At 32.1% G+C, this 9,890-nt stretch overlaps 1 long non-coding RNA gene across 2 annotated transcripts; it reads right to left on the bottom strand.

The window, feature by feature from the left end:
* Window positions 1-401: 401 nt before the first annotated feature.
* LOC145093467 (uncharacterized) lies at window positions 402-2,440 on the bottom strand. Of its 2 annotated transcripts, XR_013702879.1 has the most exons (4): window positions 2,093-2,440; window positions 1,453-1,941; window positions 1,298-1,369; window positions 402-811 (listed from the first exon to the last, which is right to left on the bottom strand). It is a non-coding gene; the product is annotated as an uncharacterized LOC145093467 (long non-coding RNA). The 2 variants fall into 2 exon arrangements; XR_013702878.1 differs by lacking the exon at window positions 1,453-1,941.
* Between the last annotated feature and the right edge of the window lie 7,450 nt (window positions 2,441-9,890).

Genomic DNA, 9,890 nt, shown 5'->3' with positions numbered 1-9,890 from the left:
GTGCTGGTGCGAGTGAAAAAAATATAGTGATAAGCATTTTCGTTACACACATTTCTTATTCTGGAACCTGGAATGAAAATGATAACAGTCGGATTCACACACACACAAACTCAAAACACACATATACATTTAACATCTTTATAGTATATGAATTGCAGACGATTTAATTGCAATCGATGATTGAAAGAATTCCCATTGATTCGTAGGGAACAACTAACATTTTAAGATAAAATTCTTCAACCCCAGATTTTTTCATTTCCTTGTATAAAAAAAGTGTCCATTTTGTCAGAAATAAAAATGATAGAAAGAAGATAAGCGAAGAGCATTTTAACAAACACGTGTGCAACTTTCAATCTCTTCAAATTTATATAACAATAGTCCCACCAATTCAAAGTGAAAGAGCATTTAAAATCCAGAAACTGAAATTACCGTAAAAGTGGTGGTGAATTCATAAAGGTAAGAAAGTTGCACCTACTTAGAATCTCAATTGGGAGTGTGTTCATGAGGAGCGATGATGCTAAACATTGAAGACAGAGACCGAAGGATAAAATGATCAATAACATGAAACATGAGAAATTTTCCTAGACAGAATGCTTACATCCATTTTCCAGACAGAAGGATAAAATGGTCGGACTACTTTTAATCCACAAAACACCTGATGAGGAAAAAAATAAGCAACTTATTCGCCTCGGGACGGGTTTTTTTTAACAACAGAAACGTAATTGGATAAATTGTAACGGTGTCTGAATGAAAGGAAGTTGCCATCTTTAATATAAGATTTGTGATCCACAAATCCGGATAATTTTCAAACCTGCAGTTTTATACTTAATGGGTTATTTCCCAAGTCGTAAATAATTGATTTTTTTTTTCTAAATCCAAGGAAATGAATGTTTTGCATAATTATAGGATCATAGTTAGATCAAAATATTTGATTAATAACTTATTTTAAAAGTGCTATGGTGTCCGCTTTTGATAATATCCTTGCAATAAGCCTGTAATTTTAACCCGAAGAATTGGTTACCAGACATGATACCATTTCATTTTTTTTTTTTGCTTTTTGCTTATGTGGCAATCCAAATGATGATGATGTGGCAAACGATTACCATATTTTCAAATAACACCACATAAGCAAAAAGCTTCAAGAAAGAAATCAACGGATTTGATGCTATAAATGGATGTAATTCTTCTAACTATAATGTGTGATTAGTGAATATTTGAAAGTTTAATGTTATAAAAAGGGGGAAAAATTGGAATAATATGGCATAAATTGGTGAATGTGTGAAACAGTACAACATGCCTTTTGTCATCCACCTGGTGTGATGTTAGGCACAAATGGGATGGTTTGGTTGGGTGAAGTATTGGTGGACCCCTGCAGCACAAACAACAAAACAACAACAGCAACAACATTAATTGCCACCACTCACTTTAAATAAATAACATAACACTACCTACCTATGTGAAAGGTGAATACACAGTAACCAGTTCAATTTGACTCTATTATTAACCCAAATTAGCACAAATCAGAAGTTGAATGAAGGAGAATACAACTCATAATTTACAATCAATAATAGAGTAAATCCAAATGTTTATTCGAATGCAAATGTTGACTTTCCAGAAAAGTCAACCAATAAATTTCAAAATTGAATTTCCAGCTTTTGATCAACCTTTTGTACCATTCCCAAGTCCTTAAGATGAAGATAATCAATAATCGATAGTCAAATCCAACTTGCATTAAGAATTGCCCAAAATAATTTCAGCTTTCTACAATGAAACAATAATGGTTCTATGAAAAACTTTATTTTCTTGGTTCCAAGAAGTGAAGAACGAAAAGAAGAGAATTTTCAGTTGAGGAATGAATGGAAAAAAATATAAATTTGCAGATATCCAACCAACCCAAACCAATTTACTTGGTCGGTTTAACAGATCACACATTGCCAAATTCTGCAATTAAAAAAACTAATCAATAAGCTATTAATGCAAATTATTTAAAAGGGAAATAAACAATCCAATCTTTGCAAGTTTTACTGAAATTTGTATTGTCACAGCATTTGACATTTGGTATAATTAGAGCAAAGTTAATAAGAGACGTAACCTGTATAGACTGTGCTATTGGGGATATATAATCGTTGCTTGTTACAAATGGACCGTATGATATAGAGGAAGGCAAAAAAAAATGGACCGTATGTGGGAAGGCAGCGGTAGAGACATCGATATTAGGTGAGCAGGTGGTGGAGAAAAGACGATCGAGATGAAACGGTAAGAAGAAGCCGGTGGGTATCTGGAGCAATTGGAACTTTGAGTCGATAACACAGAAGATAACAAAGAAGATATTGGATAACGATAAAGGAGGCGGTGGGAAGGATCCGGAAGCTGATAAACCCAAACGATGATAAAGATCCAGACACAAAAACAAAACGAAAACAACATATCCATGGGCTATTCTTGCAAAAAGTACACAACTTTACAATTTATAAATGTGGTCATCCTTAAATATATATATATATATATATATATATATATATATATATATATATATATATATAAAAGAATTCGACTTAACTTTTAGCATTTTAATTTTATACTAAAAACAACAAGACTCATTTATTTTTAACATAATTATTACATTTTTAAATTAAAATGAAAAAGTAATTTACATTTACCAAGAAAAGAAAAGTATTTATATTTATAAAACAAAATAGTAACAAACTTTTAATTAAAACTAAAAATTACTTTATTTTTTAAGGAAAAACAACCGGACAAAAGGAAATAGTTGACATCTAGAAATTGGTAACTTTTAACTAATTATTTTAAAATCTGTAATAGAGTGAATATAAAATGACATTTACAGATTATGGCTTTTTACATTTAATAACTTTATCTATGGGATGTATATAGTTTTAGAAATACAATTTAAGGATGGGTAAAAACTAAGTTATTTTGTAAGCGACGTGTTTGTTAGAGAAATTAATGGTCGGAATTAAATTATTAGTTTTCGGAAGTAAACTAATCGTCGAGAAACTCTTTTCACCGTTTAATGACGATTTAAGAAAATACTCATAACATTTATCATAAATACTTTTTTTATTGAATGAAACGATATGAAACCAAAAATTTCTTTTGTCCATTGCTTCTAAAAGGAACCGAAAATTCCTTTTGTTCATTGCTCCTAAAAGGAAACTACTCTCAAAGTGAAACTAATCGCAAAACTAAAACTATTTATTGAAAATAAGCTTATACACCACTTCCACAATTTTATCGAAAAGGAACATATTCGATGTGTGAACGTTAAAAATAAAACTACACGCAAAAGTACATATCGAAAGAAAAATAATCGTTGCGTGAACGTTAAAAATAAAACTACACGCAAAAGTACATATCGAAAGAAAAATAATCGTTGCGAAAAAATATTCGTTAAAAGAAATAATTTTCGCCGCTGCATCACGCGGGTATCCTACTAGTATATATATATATATATATATATATATATATATATATATATATATATATATATATATACACTAGGCGAATGTCCACGCGTTGCGCAGTGAGATAATTATGTAGTTTAATATGGTTATATATGGTTTAATGTATTGTGAATAAGTCATATATAAAACTTGTATGCGATTAAATAGCATGTATATTTTTTGACTTACAGATTTTTTATCATAATAAATAATGAATTTTTTTTTACTATTAGTTTAAAATTTTAAATGTAATTTTTATGTACACATTAGTATCTAATGTAATTAGTTGATGATTGATTAGATATGGATTCTCATTTGTGGTCGTCTATTTATGTTGAACCTCATAAAAATACATATTTAACGATTTTTGTTAGTTTTACTATTGAATAAAAAATGGTGTCGTATTTTAAGTAAATATAAACAATCTCATTCTCAATCTATTTTAAGATAGTGACATATTTTAAGTTAATACAAAAAATCATATTCTAGAACTGGTGAAAAGAAAAAACGGAGCCAAAATTTTTAACTATAATAAAGTTGATTCCAATTAAAAAGTTCTCAATAGAAGATAATATCATTCAATAAACATCATAAGATATTACGTTATATTCAAATTACAAACATCATTTTTTTAAGAGCCATTCAAAATATATGAGACTATAGTGCCTAATACAACGATATAATAACCAAATGACCCTAACATATTTTAAATGAAATATAATTATAATATATTATCTATGCAACGAAATTTCTGCACAACATGTGGGATTCGTCTACTATATGGTATTCTTCTAATATATTATATTACAGTATAAACATTATATTTGGAAAACCACTTTGAGTTATATTGTAGTTTATAACATTAAATCTGCGATGAGTTGTATTTGACACACATTTGTGTATTTATATCTATATTATATATTTAAAACAAATCTTATATAAACATCCGACCTAAATATTCATCTTCAAGTTTTCTTTCTTCGTCACGTAAACAAACTTTTGTTATAAAGCCAAAATTGGAATGAAAGACACATAATTGTATGATCATGATATATTGTATTTTGATTGGGGCTTGTAGAAAACATGCATGAGCATATATTATTAATTTATCTCTTGTTTTGTGTAATTCGAATAAGATAGCTTCAAATCCAACGTATCAAACGGATTACCCATTTACTAAAGTCTAAAACCCAAAAACTCAAAGATGTTTTAATACCATACAAATGCATGAGGTTTTAGCAAATTATTATCTCATATGAATTACCATTGATTATGTGTGATTAATTATTAAGAAAGTGAAAAGGTTTGGGGGTTTCAAATGCATGACAATCAAGGGAAAATGCAAGCTTTATAAGTATGTAAGATATATATATATATATATATATGTATATATATATATATATATATATATATATATATATATATAAGACAAGTCAGTTGACCCGCTAGTATGCCTTATTTATGAAGCCAATTTATAAGGGGAATATAAGGAAATTGCCTATAAAATGACGATTGAATGGATGTTCACTCTCATCCACCGCTTCCTTGATTGGTTGATGGTCGTTAGCCGAACGGGTTTGATAAGACACTTAATCCTCATTAATAAGTATAATGAAATTAATAAAGTAACTAAATGTTTTTCATAAATTCTCAATCTTAGTTATTTTAGGAAAAGTGTGAAATTGATGTTATCCCATGAAATTGCACATTGCACTTTATATAAGTCGTTAGTGGAACGTGTGTGTTTAACCATCACACTAATATGGACTAGTAAAGGATAGCAATGAGTGTCTTGTAAATTACCATAGATTGATGGAGCGTGTGTGGCTAACCAGCACATTGATTAGATGATAAATAAGATCTAGAGTACCAAGCTAATTTGCGTGGTTATTCACATCTTGTTTGTTATCCTTAGTATGCCAGTCACAAATGGAAGAGCATAATCGAGTTTAAACATTCCATTGAATAGTTCAATGAATCTCAAAAGATCTAGGAATTTCATTTAAAATCTAATTCGTTTAAAATTTTGTTTTCGTGGTGAAATTGGTAAATCCTCATTTACCTACCTTTTTTTATTTCACGAATATATTACGACATCTGTTTTCTATGTTGTGAAATATCTAGTTGATCCTAGCCTTAATATTTCATTTGGGTGTTATATTGAGGAATCTTCTTATCTAACTAAAACGTGTCCTTCTTTTTCTTCAGATGTCAACTACTAATGATGCTTCGGGTTCCTCCTCCCCAACAACTTCTTACTCTTAAACATCTACTCGAGGGTTACCTTTGATGACACTAATTACTATGATTGGATGTGTAACATTAAGATGGCTATATGCTTCGAGGACAAAAAGTATGTGCTCAAAAAGGAACTCCTTGAGATTGATGAAACTAAAGCTACTCCCGAAGAACAAGCTGAGTATAAGAGATACTACAACGATGCTACCAAAGTGGCATGCATTATGGTGGCTACTATGACTCTTGAGCTTCAAAGGTTCTAATGATGATTTCTGGCCATACGAGATGAACAAGGACTAGGTGGAAAAGTACCACCAACAAGCTTGTCAATAAAAATATGAGGTAGTAAAGTCCATCATCACCAGAAAAATAAAAAATGGAGAGTCTATCAGTAGCCACTTGCAAAGAATGCAAAGATATGTGGAACGCCTGGTGAAGCTAAATGTGAACGTTGATGACAAATTGGCTATTGATATAGTCTTGCACTCATTGCCTAGTTGTTATGACTAGTTCATCATGACTTATCATTTGAACAACCAAGAGACCACATTGGCTCGACTTCAGAACCTGCTGCGAACTGCTAAAACTGGAATGAAAGGAAAAAGTGTTGCCTCCACTCCTACAACTACTCATGTCTTGGCCATGTAGAAAGGAAAAGGGGAGAAGAGGAAAGCTCATCGTAAGAAGAATTGGAAGGGAAAGTCTCAACCTGGGTCCTTAAGTAATGGATCTAAAGGAAAGACCAATTCTGAAGCTCCCCCTACCTCTGATCCTAAGGAGTCTACATGCTTTTATTTTCATGAGAAAGGGCAATGGAAACAAAGTTGACCTAAATACTTGCAAGACATAAAGGATGCCAAGGTGAAGCTAACCTTGGAATGTATTTACACTATCTTGTCTAAAAACTCATCATTTTCTCATTCTTGGGTCCTTGATACAAGATGTGGTATTCATATTTGTTCTGATTTACAGGGGCTAAAAAGAAGTGAGGATGTGGAGCATGAGAAGATGAACCTGGTCATGGGAAATAGGAGATCATCACCTTTAACGAAGATAGGTGTTTATTCTTTAGTTCTTAGTAATGGGTAATGTTTAGATTTGAAAATTGCTGCTATTTGTCAGAGATGACACGAAACATCAATTCATTTCATGCTTTATATAGACAAGGTTTTAGATATTCTTTTGATAATGAGAATAGATCTATTTATGCTTATAATAATAGTGTATTTTATTTTGAAGCTTTACCTTGTGATGGCATGTATGAAATTATGATGGTTGTAGACAATTTAGGTAATTATGTTCTCCAAATTGATTTGCCTAATGGCTTAGACAAAGCATGCCTGTGGCATTGTCATCTTGGACATGTCAACAAGAAAGACATTACCCAACTCCAAAAGGATGGAGTGTTGGAATCGTTTGACTTAAGGTCATATGATATATGCGAGTCTTGTTTACATGGAAAGATGACTAAATCACCTTTCACTAGCTCTTGTGAAAGCGGTGAATGATTCTTGGATCTCATACACACTAATGTGTGTAGGCCCTTTAGATCCGCCACAAGGGATGCAAATCGATTCTATGTGACTTTTACTGATGATTATAGCAAATATGGATATATCTACTTAATCAAATATAAGTCAGACACCTTTGAAAGGTTCAAAGAGTTCAAACAAGAATTTGAGAATCAATTAGGCAGGAAGATTAACATGCTTAGATCTGATAGAGGTGGTGAGTATCTTAGTATCGAGTTCCACGACTACCTCAAGGAATGTAGAATAATTTCACAATTAACACCTCCTAGAACACCACAACTTAATGGTGTGGCTGAGAGGCGTAATCGAACCTTGTTGGACATGGTTCGTTCCATGATGAGTCGAGCTTCACTTCCACTCTCATTCTGGGAGTATAGCTTAGAGACTTCCGCCCACATTCTTAATATTGTCCCAACAAAGAAGGTTGCCAAAACACCTCATGAAATGTGGACGGGGAACGTTCCCTCGTTGGTACATATCAAGGTTTGGGGTTGTGAAGCTTTCGTTCGACGAGAGACTCATGACTAGCTTGAATCTCGAAGTGATAGATGTATTTTCATCGGCTACCCACAATTTTTTTTTGGATATTTATTCTATAGACCTAGTGAAAACGTGGTCTTCATAGCATGAAGGGGAGTCTTTAGCGAGAGAGAGCTCATATCCAAAGAGGACAGGGAGAGTATAATTGATCTTGAAGAAATTCAAGAGTCAAACGATGAAGGGACCTCTAAAGAGATGGGAGAAAGCTGCCCCATTTACCTAAGAGATCTAAGAGATGGGAGAGTCGAAACGTATGAGTTTAATATAGGTAAAATCCATTAACTAACTCTTTTAAGCTTCTATTCTAGATTCTTAACACATAATGTGATAAGATTACAATTGATGTTTTGTAGGATCGAAGAAAAGAAAGGAAGCTTAAGGGAAGAAGTGAGCAAAATCTAACCGTGAATAAATGGATTTTGATCGCATTACTTGAGGATTAGATTATTGAGCTACTACTTAGAGTTAGAATTAGATTGCTAAGAGAGATGTATTAGCATAGTTTTTCAATGAATTGCATTGTAAGGACAAAATTTTTCCGCAATAAAATAAATTTTGATTTTATATTATTTATTTATCCTTGCAATGGCGTATATGAAAAATTGATGTTTGAATGTTTCTATTATTATCAATAATGGATTTGGTTCTTATTATGTTATGGAAAGTCGAGAATTTACCAAATAGGGAGAGTTTCTCATCGCCCAAGTTTCAATTGGATAGAAATTTGGAATCATGCAACTTGGTTGCACGATGAATGAGAAATTTCATATTTGGAAATTAGACTAATTCGTTGACAAGGTGTCAAGTGAAGGACTAAGAGATCAAGTACACAAAGTTGCGTGTTGATCAAGTCCACCATAAGAGCAACAAGATATTCGTCATGGTTTACTAAAAGTTTAGCAAATGTGATCATACTTACAAGACTAAGTGTAATTCTGAATTGATTAAAGGGTTTAGATCAATAGCAGAACGAATAAGAAGAATCTAGTAGGCAGAAAGATAAAAGTTTCTCCATTCTAAGAAGGGAGAGTAGCTTTTATGCTTTATGATAGGTCTTAATGATTAAGAACCATATCTCAATTGATCCTCTAAGTGAGTCTTAGTACAATTGTATGTTTAAGAAGAGGAATCAAGGATTGAAGAAATGGTTAAATCAAGAAGTCTATCACACTTCGTTCCAATAACAAGTCTTAAAGTTAAGATTGTGAAAATGAGTGAAAAGTATTAAAGGTTTATAACATTCATTAAATGTGGTAAGTTGTGATGTCTTGGATAAGACAAAGACCAACTAGGACCGATTTATGAAATGTTTTGATAAAAACTACACTAACTCCTGAATATTTGTTTGTCAAGAAATGTTTTGACAAGAGAATCTTATATGTCAAGGAGTAAGTGGGAGTTTTAATGGTCTTGAAAGGTGTCAAGAACAAATCAAATAAACCTTACCGATCATCACTAGCACACGAGTTGAGGTTTACAACCTATCGTGTTGACATTATTTTGTTTCTGTGCCAATCCAATCGAGTTAATTATGCATGTGAGTTCTATGAGTTCTCATTTTGAACGCATAAAAGGCAAAGCACCTTAATCAATGAAAGGTACATTGATAGGAAAGAGTGAGCTGCTTAACTACTTGGAAGACATGGTGGGCAGCTGTGCTACCATAAGGCAAGAAATCAAGATTAAGAAAGATCGGTCCATATGAGTTTGAATTTGTCGTAAACTTTAGTTTTGACAAATTCACATGGATAGGAACACATACACCGTTTAAATCTAAGTGCCATAAGATTTCCTCCTTCATGAAAATGATTGTGAGGAAATGCTTTCACTAAGAAAGATTTTAAGAAGATAGTGATTGTAAAATTGCATTCTCGAATTCGATTATGGTTACGGTATCCCTTTCCATAATTTGAATTGTGAGGTTTGACAATTGTTTACACACACATATGAACTATCTAAGGCAAAGGTGTATAAGTTCAAGAAGCCTTGATAAAAGACTATCAAAGCATTAAGTATTAGAAACATGGACTTAAGAAATTCAATAGGTATTATTTTTCTGAAAGTTAAGATGTTTATGAATACATGTCGAAGCTAGTGGGATCATAAGTGTTATGTT

The sequence above is a fragment of the Lactuca serriola genome, chromosome 3 (assembly GCF_051521515.1).
Source record: "Lactuca serriola cultivar US96UC23 chromosome 3, Lser_US96UC23_V15, whole genome shotgun sequence".
Classification (NCBI taxonomy): domain Eukaryota; kingdom Viridiplantae; phylum Streptophyta; class Magnoliopsida; order Asterales; family Asteraceae; genus Lactuca; species Lactuca serriola.
The sequence above is the reverse complement of the archived record's forward strand: the minus strand, read 5'-3'. Positions and strand labels throughout refer to the sequence as shown.